Raw genomic sequence first — 19,019 nt, forward strand, 5'->3', positions numbered from 1 at the left:
CAACCTTTGGTGACATGGCCAGGTTTTCAGCTCTCTAGAAACAGGGTATAGAGTAGACTGAGTTGGCCTTTGGGGTCAAGTCACCAGTGAAGAGGCCACTACCTTGGTCTCAGTGAGAGATGAGGAGGGCCTGAGCTAGGGCAGCCTCAAAGAGGATGAAGAGTGGGGGAAATGAGGGTCACAAGGAAATGGCGACAGATGCCAACCCTAGGTCTGTTGCTTAGTCTGCTTATGTGAATACCTACCTCAAAGGGAGCACATTAGCCTTGGGAGTTTGTGCTCCTTCAAGAAGAGAAAGTTTGGCCCAAAGAGAAAGCAAGACAAAGGATGCTCCTCCCCTCTACCTCCAACCCCTGGTAATCAACCTACGGACACATCAGCAGAGCTTACTGGCAATATTCAGACAAAGCTGCAGCAGCAGAAACACTCATGACTCTCCTGGGATTCAGATCAAAGAACAAAGAGGAAGAACCTGGAATGAAAGGCGGTCTCTATCTAACCAGAAACTTTAGGAATTAATTTAGAATCTTATCTTCCCAAAACTTTGGAGGTAAGCCAGCTCTTAAAGAAGGGTATTGGAAGAAAAACACCCAAGTATCAAATGGCTCAGAAGATCTGATAAACACATGTGCTCACCGAGAGGCTGCGCTGCTCTGGATGCCTTGTTGTGGCTGGGAAGTTAGAGGGAATTGTTCTAATGCGTATTCAGTCTCACTTTCTGAAAGCCCTTGGTTCTGCATCCACTTACCTGCTGAACACAAGTTATGGCAGCCTTAGACTGTGGTAAGGCCTGCCTCAAAGTGATGCGGGAAACCCCAAAACTACACATGGTTCTCATAGGTTCCCTTGAGCCAAAGCCAAAGTCCTCTCTTGAGCTGACAGACAACACAGGTGGACTTAAGGGACAAACAGAAGTGATATGGCAGCTAGAAATGAGAAATTTCTCATTATTGCACCCTCCTAGCTTAGAAAATTTTTCTGTAAAAGGCCAGACAGTAAATATTTTTGGTTTTGTGGGCCACAGACACTCTCTATCCCATATTCCTTGCTTTCAGTGTTTTTTCTAACAATGCTTTAAAAATGTGAAAAATCATTTTTAGTTTGTGGGCTGCACAAAATCAGGCTGCAGGCCATAGTTTGCTGACCCCTGGCTTAAAGCAGATGCCACAGACAGCAACAGATACACAATCTGTTTTGCTTAATCACTTGAGACCTTTGAGTTTTTATTCTCACCTCTTTCCACCATAGAGTCTGATTAATTGGACTCTTAAAGTTAGCTGACTTGTTTGAGTGCTCTCCAAGAATTCAGGAGCGAAGCTTGTGTGGCCTGCCCTCTGATGAACAAACATACCCTGAGGTCTCAGGTCCATAGTGATTGATGTGCAGGAAGCAAATGGCCTCTTGTCTTCCACTCACTGCCATAAAGCCGTGAGCACTGTTCAGGAAAGAGGAGCCCCACTGAGAAACAGAAGGGAAGGCCTGCCTCTGACATAGCATGACTTTACCTTTTGCAAACAGCCATGGGTTATACTTCCAATTAGCTCCAACCCTCCTTGCATCCTGCACAGTGACTCTTGGGGGAGCAACTCTTGGCCAGTTCACACATGTTAGGTGTTACATTAGCAACACACATCATGGTATCAATACAAGAGTCCTGGTGTTTGCTTTCTGATTCATAGACATGGTTTCCATGGAACTACAAGCACCTATCCCCAACAATGCCCAGTCTGTTCAAGGTACAGACTATTTTAGGAGTGTCTGGTTTAAAGCAGAGTAGAATAAAAGGAAATAATCAGAGAAGGAAGAATTACAAAAACAATTTATGGATAGATCTCAGTTCCAAACCCAAATCTCTATTCCAACATCAAATAATGCAGGTATTACTGTGTACTTATATTGATACAATAGGATGAACTGGAGTCAGTAGACTGTAGCATATACGCATAGATATACATCTATGGGCCTGGATCCTTGCAGTATTTTATTCCTGAAGCATTGATTTAAAAAGTTGATTTGAGCATACATAAAGATAGTTAGATATTTGCCTGGTAATTTATAGAGGAAACAGACACACATTGTGTACTTTTCATGCTGAGAAAAAACAGCAAAAACTGCTTGGGGCACTTTGTTATCTTCTTTCCTTCTCACCCCCCAACTCTGCTTAGCACCCAGTCTGCTGTGGGTTTATAGTGAGCATCCTGCCAACAACCAAAAGGAAAAAGATGTGTCAATCATTAGAGCATCTGTGAATATTTTTGTCATGTGAGCCCAGGCAAAGCCACGCTCATCATAGGTCAGTCTGCTCCTGGGCTGTATACGTGGGTGTTGCCCTGTGCCTGGGAAACCCCTCAAAGTGACCTCACAGTTGTGTTGTCCAGAAAAGTATCATGTAAAAACTAAAGACCCACTTTTCAGTTATTGTATTGCTGGCTTGCTTTACGTCTGGAAATATTCTATTTAAATAGGGCATTTGTAGAACTTAATATAACTTGGAAAATGTTCACTACAATTGCTAAAATATCAATGTAAACCTCTTGGCTTGAGATTTAAATATATCCATGAGCTACTATTGAACTGCACAAGTTGAAAATTGTCTACAAAGAAATAAAACTGACCAATATGGTAGGAATACAGAATAGTAAAAATGATGAAAAGTAAATTGCCCTTTAAATTATGCTCATTTAATAACTGAAAACATTGTACTGCACGTAAGGGATTTTACAAGGCATAGCATTTTAACTGCTGTTTCTCAACACAGCTTTCTATTTGTTCTATCTCCCTCTAAAATGCCATGACCCAATGTCCTGAAACTGTTAAGAAAGGACAAATTTTGAGTTATAATGCTGGGCTCTGCCACGCACAGCTGCCTTCTTAGAATAGTACAACCCCCTGCCAAAATAAATGAACAGCATCTTTTTGTGGGACTTACTGTCAAAAACGCTCTAGTCTCACGTCTGCAAGTTTGATTGCTAACAGAAGCAACCCAAGAAAAAATATGTGATGCCTGCACTCTGCTTAATGGTACCGTCTGTGCATGTTATTCAGACCCAGCTTTTCACAGCAACCATTGAATATGCAAAGTGAATTTAGGGATGCCAGAGTTAATTAACACCAGCTCCATTTGATGGGCAAGCTTTGTAAATAACCAGGATTCTAAATTCTCTAGACTTGAATTTGGGAGCCTGACAATTTTTATCCCTTGGAGTTAGGAATTTTGCATAAAGTATAAATAGATGGTTTCAGGTCGTATTTACTTGCCAAAAAATGGAACACAGATTGGTAAGGATGCCTGCATACCTACAGGCTACTGGATGTAGGAGAATTTTCATTTTTAATGGCTAGCAGTAATACCTCATTTAAATTCAGAGAGATGCCCAGGCTTTGCCTCTGTGGAGAGGCAATAATCTATCTTAGATCTTGGGCAGGCTCTTCAGAAGTCCTAGGTTGTAACTTCCTTTTGTTAATTTTTCTGTCACACATTTCTTTGAGAATAACTACCGCTTTGCTGTTATCAACGTGACCATGCAGTTGGATGCAACAGAAGAGAGTTCAATTTCTTCCATGTTGTACGCAGTGCCCTGAAGATACTTCAGTGGCTTAGCATCTTGCCAAAGACAGATTTTGCCCCACATTCTCCCCTAGCTACTTACTTCACAGCTCCATGCAAATCATTCCCTCTACACATTCATCTATGTTGCCACATAAACACCCATCTCCTATTTGATACCTGGCATTTGAGGCTCAGCACTTAGAAGTTTAGAAACCAGGCAGCTTCTGCTCTCTGAAACGACAGGAGACTCCTGTGCATTTTCATTTTTCCAGAGACTGAACGTCCAGGTTGCTGTTCTTCCTCTGGCCACCTGCCTTTGGCACTTTGCTGCCCATTCATACTTCCACCAGAGCCTGGGCAAGAGATGTAAATGAAGTTAGAATTCAGATCTGCCAATTCAGTTCCTCCTTAGATACTGCCTGGTAAAAGCCTTGGCCAAGAAGAAGGCTGACATGTCTAAATCCTTTTAAAATATAAATTATCTATGAGTTGCAGGCGTTTAAGTTAGGGACTAAAACAATTTTTACACCATTTGTAAATGAACAACTTACTCCAGCAAACTAGGAGGAATGTAGACAAATCAGGAGCCAAAGAAAATGAATCGAGAACCCGAATATGAGAAAGTTGAAAACTGTGTTGCTGGATCTGGAAAAGGAAAGGCTCGGTGCTGTTTCCTGATTTCCAATATGAAGGAGTCATATTGAATGACATCTGCAGTTCCTTCCAGCTGTGACTTTCTACAGTTTTATGGTTAAGTGTAAGATTGATTATTATTTGTTCCTGTATAGAGTGGTAATTACAAGGAAAGACATGGGCACTTAGGGCAGGGTTATTTTGTTTATCTTCTGCCAGGAAGCTGCTCTTTCTGAGATTGTGAAAGATATTCTTTTTTTTTTTTTCTCCTAACGAATTTATTTATTTATTTATTTTGGGCTGCATTGGGTCTTTGTTGCTGCACACGGCTTTTCTCTAGTTGCATCGAGCGGGGGCTACTCTTCAATGTGGTGCGCGGGCTTCTCATTGTGGTGGCTTCTCTTGTTGCAGAGCACAGGTTCTAGGCGCATGGGCTTCAGTAGTTGTGGCACACAGGCTCAGTATTTGTGGCTTGTGGCTCTAGAGCGCAGGCTTAGTAGTTGTGGCACACAGGCTTAGTTGCTCTGCGGTATGTGGAATCTTCCCTGACCTGGGCTCGAACCCATGTCCCCTGCATTGGCAGGCAGATTCTTAACCATTGTGCAACCAGGGAAGTCCTGTGAAACATATTCTAACAGTCACTAAGAATCCACCTCCACCATGTGAGCACCTACTATATAACAGACACTCTTACAGGAGCCAGGATACAAAGATGAATAGGACCCAGCCTCTCCCGCCTAGGAGCCCAGAATCTGGTGAGGGAAACAAATGTTAAAAACCACTCTAGTGAGCTTCCCTGGTGGCGCAGTGGTTGAGAGTCCGCCTGCCAATGCAGGGGACACAGGTTCGTGCCCCGGTCCCAGAAGATCCCACCTGCTGCGGAGCAGCTGGGCCTGTGAGCCATGGCTGCTAAGCCTGCACATCCGGAGCCTGTGCTCTGCGACGGGAGAGGCCACAAGAGTGAGAGGCCCGTGTACTGCAAAAAAAAAAAAAAAAACACTCTAGTGTAAAACTGTCACTGTTTGCAGATGAAATGATACTATACATACAGAATCCTAAAGATGCTACCAGAAAACTACGAGAGCTAATCAATGAATTTGGTAAAGTAGCAGGATACAAAATTAATGCACAGAAATCTCTTGCACTCCTGTACACTAATGATGAAAAATCTGAAAGAGAAATTAAGGAAACACTCCCATTTACCACTGCAACAAGAAGAATAAAATACCTAGGAATAAACCCACCTAGGAAGACAAAAGATCTGTATGCAGAAAACTATAAGACACTGATGAAAGAAATTAAAGATGATACAAATGGATGGAGAGATATACCATGTTCTTGGATTGGAAGAATCAACATTGTGAAAATGACTATACTACTACCCAAAGCAATCTACAGATTCAATGAAATCCCTATCAAACTACCAATGGCATTTTTCACAGAACTAGAACAAAAAATTTCAAAATTTGTATGGAAACACAAAAGACCCCAAATAGCCAAAGCAATCTTGAGAAAGAAAAACGGAGCTGGAGGAATCAGGCTCCCTGACTTCAGACTATACTACAAAGGTACAGTAATCAAGACAGTATGGTACTGGCACAAAAATAGAAATATAGATCAATGGAACAGGATAGAAAGCCCAGAGATAAACCCATGTACATATGGTCACCTTATCTTTGATAAAGGAGGCAAGAATATACAATGCAGAAAAGACAGCCTCTTCAATAAGTGGTGCTGGGAAAACTGGACAGCTACATATAAAAGAATGAAATTAGAACATTCCGTAACACCATACACAAAAATAAACTCAAAATGGATTAAAGACCTAAATGTAAGGCCAGATACTATAAAACTCTTAGAGGAAAACATAGGCAGAACACTCGGTGACATAAATCACAGCAAGATCCTTTTTGACCCACCTCCTAGAGAAATGGAAATAAAAACAAAAATAAACCAATGGGACCTAATGAAACTTAAAAGCTTTTGCACAGCAAAGGAAACCATAAACAAGACGAAAAGACAACCCTCAGAATGGGAGAAAATATTTGCAAATGAAGCAACTGACAAAGGATTAATCTCCAAAATTTACAAGCAGCTCATGCAGCTCAATATCAAAAAAATAAACAACCCAATCCAAAAGTGGGCAGAAGACCTAAATAGATATTTCTCCAAAAAAGATATACAGATTGCCAACAAACACATGAAAGAATGCTCAACATCACTTATCATTAGAGAAATGCAAATCAAAACTACAATGAGGTATCACCTCACACCAGTCAGAATGGCCATCATCAAAAAATCTACAAACAATAAATGCTGGAGAGGGTGTGGAGAAAAGGCAACCCTCTTGCAGTGTTGGTGGGAATGTAAATTGATACAGCCACTGTGGAGAACAGTATGGAGGTTCCTTAAAAAACTAAAAATAGAACTACCATACAACCCAGAAATCCCACTACTGGGCATATACCCTGAGAAAACCATAATTCAAAAAGAGTCATGTACCACAATGTTCATTGCAGCACTATTTACAATAGCCAGGACACGGAAGCAACCTAAGTGTCCATCGACCAATGAATGGATAAAGAAGATGTGGCACATATATACAATGGAATAGTCCTCAGCCATAAAAAGAAACGAAATTGAGTTATTTGTAGTGAGGTGGATGGACATAGAGTCTGTCATACAGAGTGAAGTAACTCAGAAAGAGAAAAACAAATATAGTATGCTAACACATATATATGGAATCTAAGGAAAAAAAAAAAGGTTCTGAAGAACCTAGAGGCAGAACAGGAATAAAGACGCAGACGTAGAGAATGGACTTGAGGACACGGGGAGGGGGAAGGGTAAACTGGCATGAAGTGAGAGATTGGCATGGACTTATATATACTACCAAATGTAAAATCGATAGCTAGTGGGAAGCAGCCGCATAGCACACAGAGATCAGCTCAGTGCTTTGTGACCACCTAGAGAAGTGGGATAGGGAGGGAGATGCAAGAGGGAGGAGATATGGGGATATATGTATATGTACAGCTGATTCACTTTGTTATACAGGAGAATCTAATAGAACATTGTAAAGCAATTATACTCCAATAAAGATGTTAAAAAATAAATAAACGGTTGTTTTAAGGCAAAAAAAAAACCCAAAAAACACCCTAGTAAACATAATAAGTGCTTCACTAGGGATGATGCATGAAATGTTATGAGTAGCACAGAAGTGCAAGAAATCTTGTGGGATAAGGTGAAGCAAAGAAATGGAAGGAAGGGCATTCCTGGGAAAATTGATGAGTGAGGAGTGGAAGGAACAGAAGCAGCTTGTGTGGCTAAAGTGAGGCAAGAAGGCAAAGACAGCAAAATGACTGGAGATGAAACTGGAAACAGTTTCAAGAGTTTAAAGTAGCTTATATAGCTCACTAATTAATTTGGATGTCATCTTTAAGGCAGTGGTTCTTGACTGGTGGTAAGTAGTTATCGCAAGGAGCCAAGAACCTATCGATAACCATTCACTGTCTACAGATTGAATGAATTTATGTTTCTGGATATATATTATTATTGATCAAATGTATGTTAATGCTTTATTTATTAATAACAAAATAAATTGTAAATTGTTGCTGAATTCAAAGTAGCTTTTAGTGACTTCCCTGCCGGTCCAGTGGTTAAGACCCTTCACTCCCAATGCAGGGGGCACGGATATGATCCCTGGTCGGGGAGCTAAGATTCCACATTCTGCACGGCATGGCCAAAAACAAAAGTAGCTTTTAGTTTATGTAATCTCTCAATTAACAGGTAATAAGAGTACAGCTATCATGGGGGCCTCCACAATGTTTTCTGACATGAAAAAGACTCCATGCAAAAAGGATTGGAACTACTATTTTTGGTAACAAAAAACAGTTACACACTTTAAATCAGGACTGTGGCATGATTGAAATCATTCATTGTAGGAATGAATGTATTTTGGAATGATCACTGTAAAAGATACTCAACATGGGACTTCCCTTGTGGTGCAGTGGTTAAGAATCCGCCTGCCAAGGCAGGGGAGGGGGTTCAAGCCCTGGTCCAGGAAGATCCCACATGCCTTGAAGCAACTAAGCCTGTGCACCACAACTACTGAAGCCCACATGCCTAGAGCCCGGGCTCTGCGACAAGAAAAGCCTGCCCACCACAATGAAGAGTAGCCCCAGCTCACCACAACTAGAGAAAGCCTGCATGCAGCAACGAAGACCCAACGCAGCCATAAATAAATAAATAAATAAAAGATACTCTAGGATGAATCTGAGTGGGGTGAAAGGAAAAGCAAGGACATTCGTTAGAAAGCTGCTCGAGTTGAACAATGAATAAGAGCTTTGACAGTGACAGGAAGAGACACAGGAGAGAATAAACTCATGAGGTATGCAGAAAGTAGAAATAAAAGGATTTGCAGACAGACTGGATATGGAGGAGAGAGAAAAAGAAGTAATGACCACTCCCAGGTTTCAAGTTTGGACTCTGAAATGGGAATGGAAATAGGACACATAGGAAATAGGATCGTTGGAGAAGACAGTAAGTTTGATTTGGGATATATTCACTCAGAGGTGCCTGAGGGACAGAGAAGTGGATTCCTTGGTGGGAGATGGGAAATGTGAGTTGGAATGCCAGGAGAGGCAGAGGCCACAGAAAAAGGTTTGGAAATAACTAGAATAATGAGGAGAGGTAACTGAAACCTCAAGAGTGGATGACATTACTCAGAGACAGTTGTTGACTGTAAGAAAGGAGCTTAGAAAAGAATGCTATGAAACATCAAACTTTAAGGTTGGGCAGCAGAAGAGAACTGACAAAGGTGAGAGAAGACTCAATAGGATGTGAGAGGACTGTGAGACAGAAAACTCAGGAAGTGGTGGCAAAAGGCTAAATATCACAGAGGTAAATTAACAGAGAATAAAAAAGAGGGCAACAGAGGGGGCCGTTGGTGACCTGTAAGAACACTTCAGGACAGGAATGGACAGAGAACCCAGAGCACAGGGCATTAAGTAATGAGTTGAGTAGGGAGAAAAAAGAGGCTAAGAGTGAAAGGAAAGGAAGGAGAGATACAGGACAGTAGACTGAGAAACAGCCAAAAAAGGAAAATTATTTCAGACCTGAGGAAACTTGAGTTCATAGGTTTTGGCCAAGGAGAAGCAGCCAAGGGAGAGGAATTAAGAAGATACGGGAAAGGAAGGAGTCAACTGATGGAGCCAGTCCCAGAGGCAGTAGAAGGGTCGATCATAGGTATCCCTCCTCCCCAGGGACAGCAACACAGCTAGAAATGACTTGACCTGCTTTCTCTCTTAACACTTACACTCACCCTTCTGATCCAGAGCAAATCCACCTTCCTCTGAGAATCCTTCCCAGATTTCCTCTGCAATTCCCCTGCCCTACCCAAGCAGAGATGCACCTTGTGCATACCTTTATCATAGGCTTTATTTATACTGTCATTATTTTTTGCTTGTCTGCTTCCCCCAATAGAATGTGAGCCCCTGAGGGCAGGGACCTTGTCATAACAATCTTCGTATCTTAATTGCTTAGCCCATTGCTTGATTTATAGGGGCAGGGAACTGCTATTGCATATTCACTTTTGGAGGGTGCTTCAATCCTGGCAAAAACTCTGCTGCATATGTAAGATGATCTTCATCTTACAGAGGAGGAAGTTGAAATTCAGAAACTCTAAGCAACTTGCTGAAGGTCATATTATTAAAAGTAATAATAAAGTCATAGCAAATACAGATCATGTTACTCTGCCAGGCACTGCTTTGGCTGCCAAAGAAAAAAGATATAAAATTGAATTGACATGGCCCTTACAGTTTCATGCCTTTTAGCCTCAACAAGCCCCACAACTGCATCTAATCAATCCTTTGATGCTTTTCAAAGTATCTCCTTAACACAATCCCCACACTTTTTACCAACACGTTTTTCTTCTCCTTGAGTAGCCAGCCTCCTACCACTGCGTTACTCTCAGCAAATAATTACTGAGCCAAGCTCAAATGTTACCTCTTCCCCAAGCCTGTTTGTACTTAATTCTGCAATTACATCTCACAAAGTGCAATTAATGGTGGGATCTAGGTCACATGCTTATAGCCTATCTGTTGAGGAGCTTGAGAGAAATAGGTGTGTTTTCTACACCCTGTGATAGAAGACAGCTGGAAGGGAGAGGGAATGAGTGTTGAATAAGCTAATCTTCAGTTTCTTCCACATACGGACTGCTTTCTCCTCCAATTTAGCATATCCCAAATTAAAATAACATTTTCCCATAAGTCAGATTTCCAATCCTCCCATTTTTTGTGATGCAATACCACACAGAATTTCTGTCCACCAAACAAAAGAAAATTTAAGTCAACTCTTTTCTCTTAATCAGCTATGTCCAATCTTTTTCAGTTTTGAGAAGACAAACTAGTTAGAAAAAGACCAACTTAATCCTTTACCTTGTGTCATTTGCCGAAACTCCTTTAAAGCACTAATAAAATGGACAGGTAAAAATTAATGATAGATAATAGGGCTAGAGCTTGGGATATAATCTCAAAATTAGTCATGTTCCTGAAAATGGACCCAGAACAACTATACAAAACAGACAAACATATATCAGAACAAAACTTTCATGAATTAAAAACAATTGGGAGATTGGGATTGACATATGTACACTAATATGTATAAAATGGATAACTAATAAGAACCTGATGTATAAAAAAATAAATAAAATAAAATTCAATAAATAAATAAATATGGCTTTCTAGCTGTCCCAGAAATAAAAATAAAATAAAATAAAATGCAAAAAAAAAACCCCAAAACTTAAATTTGCAGATATAAGTGTCTCATTACATTTCAGGCAAAACCAATGAAAAAAAACCCCAGAGCCTAGACATACTGGAGCAAAATGTTTAAATGTAAAATATAAAAATATATAATCTTATATACAGGATTCAAAAATTAAAAGTTTGTTAAAAAGGAGGGCTAGAGAGAGGCATGAGACCATACTCCAGGTGTGAAAAGTAGATTTATCACAGCATAAATATTCACGCTGGCCTCCATTTCTCTTCTGCTATTCTACTAAATGATAATTCAGCAAAGTTCATAGAATTTTGAGGGGGAATTTTATGTTTAAATAGATGCCATCCATGAATGACAGTACAAAAAGACATTCTGTGACATGAATAGGCCTAACGCCCTTCATTCATTCATTTATTCCTTTATTCAGAAAATATTGAGCACTCACTATAAAATGGGCACTTGAAAATAATTACTTGAAGGCATACTTCAGATGTTCGAGTGATAAAAGAAAAATAACAACTCAAAAATGAGAGAAATCACTATATAACAGGACCGGTAATAAGAACCAAGATCCTTAACAGTTAAGATTAAATGACAGTTGTAAAAATGATCACAAAACTATGTACAAAATAAAATTGAAAGGTTAAAAATTGAAGATTGGGCAATGATTTCTTAAGCATATGCAGACACCAAAACCAGGAATGACAATATTAATTTCAAAGTAAAGTTAAAGCAAACAACATTAGAAAGAATAAGGAGGGTCATATTCCTTTACAAGTATCAACAATCAGGATCTGTTGTGCACTAAGTAACAAAGCATCAAAATACATAGAAACAATTAAAAATTACAAGGGGAAATTAATAGACATACAATTAGAGTAATCTTTTTGGTAAGTCAAGTAGACTTTAAAAATAAATGCAACAAATTCTGGAATTAAATAATTACATTAAAAATGAAACCATTAAAAAAAAAATCTAGGGCTCCTCTGGTGGCACAGTGGTTGGGAGTCTGCCTGCCAATGCAGGCGTTCCGGGTTCGAGCCTTGGTCTGGGAGGATCCCTACCTGCCACGGAGCAGGTAGGCCCGTGCGCCACAACTTCTGAGTCTGTGAACCACAACTACTGAGCCCACGTGCCGCAACTGCTGAAGCCTGTGCCTGGAGCCCATGCTCCGCAACAGGAGAAACCAACACAATGAGAAGCCCACACATCGCAACAAAGAGTAGCCCCCGCTCCCTGCAACTAGACAAAACCTGCACACAGTAACAAAGACCCAATGCAGCCAAAAATTAATTAATTAATTAAAAAAAAAATCTAGGGGAAAAATACAGGTGAAAAATTAACTGATCCAGGAATGGGTAAGTCTAAAAACAACAGAAGAAACAACAGAGGAAAGAAATGATAGCTTCGTCTATGTAATTTTAAAATGTGTAATTCAAAAGAATAAACAAAATTAAAAGGCAAACAACATACTAGAAAAAGTTACAAGTATGACAAAAGTTAACACCCGAATATATAAAGGTCTCTTATAAATTAATATCAAAGATACTAACATTCTGTGCTAGTTCTATCCAATTGAGCTTTCTGTGATGATGAAATGTTCTAAATCTGCACTGTCCAATATGGTAGCCACTAGCCACAAGAACAATTGAAACATGGCTAGTGCTAATGTTGAAATGATAATATTTGGGGTATATTTGGCTAAATAAATTTTATTATTAAAATAACTTTTCATTAAAATTTATTTTACCTGTTTCTTTTTACTTGTTTAATGTGGCTACTAGAAAAATTTAAAGTGCATACATGTTTCACATTAGGTCTTTATTGGAAAGTGTTGTTTTAAAACAATGATTAGGAAAGCAAAGAGACCATTCACAGAAGGAGAAATACAAATGGCCAATAAACTATGAAAAATTGTTTGTACCTCACTTATAATCCAAGAAATACAAATTGAAACAAGATACTATTTTTTCTTTGAAATTGACAAAGTTAAAAAAAAAAAAAAAACCTCATTGTTGGCAAAGCTTCCATAAAATGGAAACTCTCATACACTGCTGATGGGAGTATAACTGAATTCAACCTTTCTTGAAAGCTATTTGGCAATATGAATCAAGAGCCTTAAAAACACTTATACTCTTTGACCTAATGTCTCTATTTCTAGGAATTCAGCCTAAAGAAATAATTTTTAATGTAATTAAAGCTTTTATGTATAAGGATATCCATCACAGTCCTACTTCTGATAGTGAAAAATTGGAAACAATCGAAATAGACAATAATAAATTGTTAAGTATATTATGGTTTACTTTATTAATATTCTATAGCCTTAAAAACTTAAAAAAATATTATCTAGTGATGAGGAAAATGTTCACAACAAACAGTGAAAAAAGCAGGGCTTATTATACAGTATAACCATAAATACTGTATTTACATATTATGCATATAAACACTATTTCATAATGTTAATACCATAATTTCCTATATCACCTTTCATAAAGTTAGGATCAAAGTTAGGTAATACAAAAAAGATTCCAAGTGGGTATCTCTGGGTGGTGGAATTATTTTATTTTCATCTTTATACTTTCCTGGGTTTTTTTCGCCCAAATATTCATGAGTATGTACTACTTTTAAAATAAGAAAAGAACAATCACTTTTATGAAAGTAGCTAATGCCACATCAGTCCCCACCCTCTCTTTCAGGTTGTAAGGTCCTCTATGAACCAGACCCCTTTTCCTTTCCAAGTGTGTTTCCCACTGCTGCCATTAGTCATGTCACAGTTCCCTCTGTGCCACATCTGTCTTCGCCTCCCTCTCCCTTATGTGGTCTGAATTCCCACTGAGCACAGGCAGCTCAGAACGTTCACAAACACTCTCATTTATCCCGCCTAACAATCCTGAAAGGTGGGAATTATTACCTGCAGTGTAAAGAGAGAAGGGGGAGAGGAAAGTGTTTTTTCCCACCCTTCCCACAATTTCCCACAATTTTCACCCACCCTTCTTACCTTCTGTACAACCGTTTTCGCCTCCATTTGATGAGTGACATGGGGCAAGTTACTTAACTTCCATAAGGCTCAGTTTTCTCACGTGGAAAATGGAGACAACAATGGTAAACTACCAGGGAGCTGCTGTGAGGATTACGGAAACTGGCTACTCAGTCCCTTTAGCACAGTGCCTGGCCCATTATTATCATCCTATTGTTACTGACCCTTTCAAGTCGGAGTCCAACAAAGGTCCTCCTGCCCCGTGTCCTTCGAGCCAGTGAGACTGAGTCCAGTTTAGAAGCAAAGGAAAGCTTTCTTCTTTGATCAGAGAATGGAGAAGCTACAGCTCGGCTCTAGAACAAACGACCTCCCCACAGGCTGTGGGCGGGTCTCCTTTGTAGGGATCTCGTCAGAGGAGGCGGAGTTCTCGCGGGGCTGGCGCAGGTGCGCTGCTCAGGCTCCAGATCGCAGAGCCGGGTGCAGCGTGTCTGCTCACAGCCCGCTGCCACTGCTGCCATCTTGAATTGAGCGTCACGCTTGGCGCTACTGCCCATGGCTGGGCCCGAGCTGAGGTGTTGGGAACAGGTGTTTCACACCAGGAACTCTGGTCTGAAGACTCTGGTCTGGGAGGCCTCTGCACGTGGCCCCCTATGTGCATGTGAAACCAGACTAAGTACAAAAGATTTTTTAAAGTTTTGACTTTGTTACCCAGATTCTATTTTTATTTCCCAGGAATTCTTAATGGGCTGGTGACACTGTCAGCTCAAGTCCCTCCTCGCCTCCAACTCTCTCTAGGTCCTGAGACCCATGCCTTTCTCTGCCTTTTCTACTCTTCCTTAAAATGGGAGCTGGTACTGGGGACTTCCCTGGTGGCACAGTGGTTAGGAATCCGCCTGCCAATGCAGAGGACATGGGTTCGATCCCTGGTCCAGGAAGATCCCACATGCCACGGAGCAACTAAGCCCATGTGCCACAACTACTGAGCCTGAGCGCTAGAGCCCGCGAGCCACAACTACTGAAGCCTGCGGGCCGAGAACCCGTGCTCCGCAACAATAGGAGCCACCGCCATGAGAAGCCCTCGCATGGCAGCAAAGAGTAGCCCCCGCTCGCCACAACTAGAGAAAGCCCACGTGCAGCAATGAAGACCCAATGCAGCCAAAAGTAAATAAATAAATTTATTAAAAAAACAAAGAGACCTGGTGGTTTTGTGTGTGTTAGCTGTGATTCCTCAACTACACTACAAGCTCCCACCAGGTAGAGACAGAGCCTTTTCCTCCTCTCCCACCACATCGAGCACTGTGGAATGTTCTCACATTCTAGACTTAAATATCTGATTGCTTGAAAAATATTATTTAATTGCTTGAAAAGTCAGTAGCATTGTTTCTCATGTCAACTCTCGGGCAAACTTTTTCTTAAAATTTCATGCAGGGTGAGCAGCCAGCCACGTGGATTTGATAGGTGTCTCCCAGAATGTTCTTATGAGCCAGCCAAAGACTGAGGAGAGGCCCATCCGCTTTACTCAAGCAAACCTAAAGCACCTGCGTATTGCCATGGGCTGGATGCATACACTGCATTAAGTAGCAGGGCTCCCAAAGAGTACCAATTTTCTAGCTAACTACTTTACTCTCCTTCCCAACCTGAATCCAAACATCACATGTGGATTTCAGTGAGATACAGCATCTCCACAAAGAAATTCACATCAGGGGTTCCTTCAGGAAAGCCAGACCCATCCCTGGGTCAGTGCACACTCACCCCATCTCCTACAATGCCTCTGGCTGAGGACCCACTCCCTACCAGGCAGACTCAATCCATGATCAGAATGAGTCTGATATGTTGCCAGGTTTTTAACCATCCAAGAAAAAAAAAAATCTTTGTTTAGTACACACCATTACTAAGGTAGGATTGATAAGAAATAGTTACTGAGATGAAAAGAGGAGTTAGTTTAGGGATAACAAAAAACTTAATTACCCAGAATATTTCATCCTCAAACAGATTCAGCAAATATTTTCTGAGCGTCTGCTTGGTGCCAGGCGCAGTGCTGGACACTGGGCACACAGCAGCGTTACTGTTGCTAAGGTCCCGCATGCCCACCCTGTCTCCTTGCCACCCCCAACCCCTCACCACTCCCCACGATGACTCAGAACCCTACATTTATCCACAAGCCTGCCTCCCTTGACAGCTTGGTGAAGAGTGATGTGGACACAGAAGGAAATCATCAAATATTTGCTGAAGGAATGAATTGGAAAGGAATCCAAGTCTTTGGTTTCCCCAAGCCTTAAGCACAGGACACACAGAGTGAGAAACATTCACTGGGCCCCTGGGAGGCAGGATCCTGCCAAGCTGCTCACAGCATCACCTGGAAGTGGGGAGGACGGGATTCCTTATTGAACAAGCCGCACACACATGCACCAGGGGGCAGAGTGAGCAGCACTTGGGAGTTGACCGAGAGCCGGTGCCTTTTCAAGAGAGTTTTCCTGGAGCCATCTGAGACCTCCCAGTAGAACAACAACATATTTTCTGTGTTTCTCGGCACATTCGTGTTCTAGTCAAAGTGAGGTATCTCTGAAATCCAGCGTGTGATGTCCGGGTCAGGACAGGAAGGAGAGGAAGGCAGTTAGCTGGAAAGTTGCTATTCTTTGGGAAATGTTGATAATTCATTTTACCCTGTTGGTTAGAGAGGCTGAAGGAACAGTGGCTGCTAGGAGACTGTGTAACACAATTCCAGTGTCTGCAGGGCCTTCCACTCTGTTTCTGAATGGCTAGCCCCGTGAAGCTGACAGTAATCCAATAAGTGGGAGGCATTCTGAGCTTTATGTCCTGAGAAGAATGTGTAACATTTAGAGGACAGTAAAACCCAGACGCACATGGTTCCATTAGATGCTTCCTTACTAGGCAGTAGGCACCACTCAGGCACTATAAGCTTAGCATTATCAGACAATAATTGAGAAATACAAACTGAAGGAATTCTGCTACAAATGGTACTGATTACTTCAAAAGAAAGAACTGTTTTCCCTTTTATGGTATCTAAGATATCCATTTTTTGAAAATGTTTTCCTAGCACATTACAAATTACTTCAGAGTTGGGAAATGCTCCTTGCTAGGAAGAAGCTATGTGCTCTGAGGACTGGTCCTGACTCCTGATTGAAAATATTGTTTATTTGGGCAACTACATTCTTCAGTCAGTAAGGCCTGGGGAGTTTACTATTAATCCCAAATGTAAACCCCAGTCAGAGTTGCTGCTTACAAAAGGCGATTACTATTTAACTCTTATGTTCACAGCACATCTTGTAAATGCCTCTAGTAAATGAGAATTCAGCACTTACTAGTAATGTTATCTCACACTGGATATTCCAGCTGCTGACTTAGGTGACCTAAATTACTCCCCCTTAGATCTCCACTCCCACTTCAACTCTCTCTGCTGACTGCCCCAGAAAACACCTGAGGGTTTAGCCTAAAGATAGACTTGCACCAATTTTAGTAGGGACAAAGGGAAAGACAGGAAATTGTGCCTGGTGGCTGGCATGGTGAGAGCATGCCCCCTTCCTGCTTTAAAGAGTTGCTGTCTGGACAGGAATTGAACTAGAGGAATCATAAATACATGCTGAGTTAGGGTTGCCAGATTTAGCAAAACAAACAAGCAAACAAATAATATTGTATGGGACATACTTATACTAAAACATAGTCCCTGTTTATCTGATGTTCAAATTGAACGGGGCATCCTCACAACCCTCTACTGAATGGATAACCCAGACTTGGAAGAAACAGGGGCTGTAGAAGAATGAGGCCTACAAAATCCCAAAGAGAAAGGTTCTCAAGATTTCTAGGGCATCCTCAAGTAGCCCAAGTAGAAGTGGAGAGTCTGATACGCCTGGAGGGCAAGGGCTAGTCCATCCCATAAACTTGGTCTACCTGGCCTGCAGGGTGAAAGCAGACAGATGTCCGCCCCTTCCTCTCCCTACGGTATCCCTTAAAGCCAAAAAAAACAAACAACAACAACAAAAACTCTTTTTCACTGTGGTTTTTATGTGCCCTGAGTGTGGACGTGGCTGAAGCAATTAACCCTGCGCTGCGAGCGAAGCTTCATCAGGATTTGCAGCCACCAGTCGGGAGGCTGGGCGGGTGAGGGCTGGATGGCGGAGCCCCGGGAGGAAGGTGCCCCCGGCCGCCATCCCCGTGGCCTCCCGGAGGCCGCTGCTGAGCCGCTTGAAGGAAGGGTTTGGAATTGAATAAAAACAACTTTCCAGTCACAGCCCTGCAAAGTCCCGGGACTGTCAGCTCCCCCCGGGCTCCTGCACACGCGCCACGCGTGCCCTCTCTGGCTTTTAGTTTCCACTCCCGGTCACACCGGTTGCCCCACCTGCCATCGCACTGAGCTGCTCTTCCTCTTGCAACAGGAACGTCCATCTCGGGTTTTATTTCCTCCCAAGACGCCTGAGGAAGCCTCAGGTGGGTTTCCATGTCAACCTTCACTGAAATCCAAACATTTAACTTTCTCAAAGGCAGTTTAACCTCTGCCACCACATCCTCAGAGGGGCAGAGGATTTTTTTTTTTCCCCGAGGCTTAAGAAAAAGAAGACTGCAGCTTTCGAAAGATTCAGCTTCTGGGGGTTTCTATTCACAGAGTGATAACACATCTTGAAACAGGATATTTATAATTTGTCTGGTTTCACATTTATCCTCCCAAAGCTAAACAGTAATGGCTGAGAGCTATGAAAACACTTAGGTAAGGAGAGGGGCCAGAGCAGAGATGAAAAGGAGAGTTGGAAACAGAGAAGCAGCCTCCAAGTTGCACCTTTTCGAAGGCTCACAGCTCAGCAGGCAGGAGAGCTCATGGCAGGCCTCAGCATCCTTCCATTCTGGGCACTCTTCAGCCTCCCATCTTCCAAGGTTTACTTATGCAAGCTTAGCTGCAATTTTCCACAGATCCTCAGCCTGGTCTCAGGCTACCTTCCCCAGGAAGAAGCCTCCAGGGATGGGAGCTTGAGGGAGAGCAAATACAGGCTCCAAGCTCTGGAACAGGCCACCTGGAAATGAAAGATAACCTGTTGAGATAAGGGATTTACCCAGGCCAGGGTGCACTGTGGG

General features: G+C 41.7%; 1 long non-coding RNA gene across 2 annotated transcripts in view; it reads right to left on the minus strand.

Annotated features, from left to right (window-relative positions):
* LOC307184685 overlaps nucleotides 1-14,254 on the minus strand; it is an 86,150-nt gene extending 71,896 nt beyond the window's left edge. Inside the window, exons 1-2 of one of the 2 annotated variants that reach the window (XR_013827792.1) lie at nucleotides 14,159-14,254; nucleotides 3,728-3,903 (exon numbers count right to left, since the gene is read on the minus strand). This is a non-coding gene — a long non-coding RNA (uncharacterized lncRNA). Of the gene's footprint in view, nucleotides 1-3,727; nucleotides 3,904-13,955 lie in introns of both variants that reach the window. The other variant, XR_013827793.1, reaches the window with a different exon arrangement.
* Nucleotides 14,255-19,019: the final 4,765 nt, after the last annotated feature.

The sequence above is a fragment of the Stenella coeruleoalba genome (assembly GCF_951394435.1).
Source record: "Stenella coeruleoalba genome assembly, chromosome: 3".
Lineage (NCBI taxonomy): Eukaryota > Metazoa > Chordata > Mammalia > Artiodactyla > Delphinidae > Stenella > Stenella coeruleoalba.